Source organism: Lagenorhynchus albirostris, chromosome 16, assembly GCF_949774975.1.
Source record: "Lagenorhynchus albirostris chromosome 16, mLagAlb1.1, whole genome shotgun sequence".
Classification (NCBI taxonomy): Eukaryota; Metazoa; Chordata; class Mammalia; order Artiodactyla; family Delphinidae; genus Lagenorhynchus; species Lagenorhynchus albirostris.
The window spans coordinates 58937270-58939660 of NC_083110.1; positions in this window are offsets into that span (position 1 = coordinate 58937270).

Sequence of the window (2391 nt, forward strand, 5' to 3'; positions counted from 1 at the left end):
AAAATAGCAAAGCTGGAAGTCAAAGCTGTGAGTCTGGCTTCACAATTCATGTCCTTAACCAGTGTGCAATACTGCCTCTGTGTCTTTTGCGGGGTAAAATCTGTTCTGGGCAAATACTGTCTTCTTCATCTTCTGATTTAAAATGTTATTTAACCAGATTTTCTTTTGGGAGAACACTTTCTTAGAAACAGAAGAAAAAAACTTTTCTCACTTAAAAGAAAATAGTATCACAATTATAACCTCTGTAAAACAATAGACACCAACAAACTGAAATCAAAATTCAGTAAAGATCAAACCATAATATCCACTCTATGTAAGTAAATACTTGGCAAGCTTTCAGAAGATCAATATGGCATTTCATTTATTCATGGACTATTAATGTCAATAGATAATAAAATTTAGATTTCATCATTCCAGTTTTGAAGAGAGGCTAAAAATAAAACTCATGTACACAACAACATATTGAAAAAGGTTAAAAATGAGGACCTACCCTTTGGTCATGATCTGCTGAAGACAGCAAAAATAAACATTCAGAACCAGCATCTGCTTGAATCTTCTCTACTGCTAGGGCTTTCCAAGATAACAAAATACACCACAGAGGTTGCAACTATTAGAACTTGAAAGGGAAAAAAATTTTTAATTAGTCACACATATATCTAATAAGCAATTATGACCCGGTCATCCTACAAGAATATTCATCTAGGATTGAATCACTGAGATTATACTTTGGGTAGACTGAATAGGACAAGTAAACTGGTCAACGGCATTACTTTCAAGAATTCAAAGCCAAAGCTGCTGTAGGAGAATCACTGTGTGAGTGTGTGCAAGGTCCGTGTCAACTTTTGAGTCCAGAGGAGAGATTGTCAGAAACTAGATAAGGATGTATTTCACTCAATCAGGAAGGAAGGGCAATGCAGTGGAAGCAGAGGGGAAGCTCAGTGAAGCCCAAGGTCAGAGGAAATGACGATACCAGAGAGAAAAGATTGGGATGGCATTTAGGGAGGAACTGAGAAACCTGCCAAGCGCACATTCTGCCGAACTACTATTACCACAGCCCAGCCCTCTGGGCATCTTTGCTCAGAGAGAGCTTAAACAAAAACAGAGGGACCTGCAAGATGTACCAACCAAACAAATCTTTCTCTAGCCATTGAAGTTAGGCTCTGGAGTCTGCACTTCATATAGTCTTACTTGTGCAGATTTGGGTATTTAGTTCTGTTTCTGCTTATGTTCCTAGCAAAAATCCCTCTTGAAAAAAAATTTGATCTTAACTAAAGTAAATGCATGCTGCTGGTGACGGCAGTAAGACTAACTCAAGGCAAGACAGGGCATTTGTCTGTTCTTGCTTGTGCCTTTTCCCTCATCTAAGTCTTTGACCCTCTGGTTATTTGAAGACAGCTATCATGTATTGCCTCTCACTGCTGTTTTTTCTTCTCCAACATAGAAGCAATTGCTCAATGCTTGCTCTTTTTTTTTTCCCTGAGTCTCTCCCTCTGACTGTTCCCTATCCCACTGCCTTCCCATCTGTCAGTATCCTTGAGGTATGCTACCCAGAACTGGATACAAGATGCATTGGAGATTTAAAGTATCAACTCCCTTGATCTAAAACTGTATTTCTGTTGATGCAGCCAAGGTCACATTGGCTTTGGAAGTACAGATTTTTAAACCAGTCAATCAGCATTCTTACTTAGTTTATGCTAAGTAAGTTTATGTAGTTTATGCTACAATGTGATTTATGGTGAATGCCTATTTTTGTACACCTGGGGCTCTGGGACATGCCATATCAGTTTGACTACTGGGAGGGTGCTGGGGTATCAATGCTGCATGCCTATGTGACTGACTCCAATAAAAACTCTGGACTCTAGGGCTCAGGTGAGCTTCCCTGGTTGGCAACACTTCACACATGTCACACATCACTGTTGGGAGAATTAAACACTCTCCCTGCATCTGCACTGGGAGAGGACAAATGGCAGCTCGTGCCTGGTTTCTCCTGGACTCTACCCTATACATCTTTTCCCATTGCTGATTTTAATCTGTATTCTTTCACGGTAATAAACTATAACCAAGAGTATAATCGCTTTCTGGGTCCCATGAGTCCTTCTTGTGAACCATTAAACCTGAGAGTGGTCTTGGGGATCCCCAACACAGATGTTAACATGGGACAAGAATAAAAATAGTAAGCAATTTGTGCAAGAAACATTTAAGAGGCAATGAGCTCCATAGTTGCTATTCTGTCCATTGTCAAATAAAGGCATCTAGTATAACCAGTGAAGGTAAAGATGTTTATAAAATATCTATTCTGATGGCACAGTTTAACTTTGATTTGGCTATGTCGTCTCTTAAAGAGTTTTGGTTACTTTTTAAAATTCCACAATAAACACAAACATTTCAAAA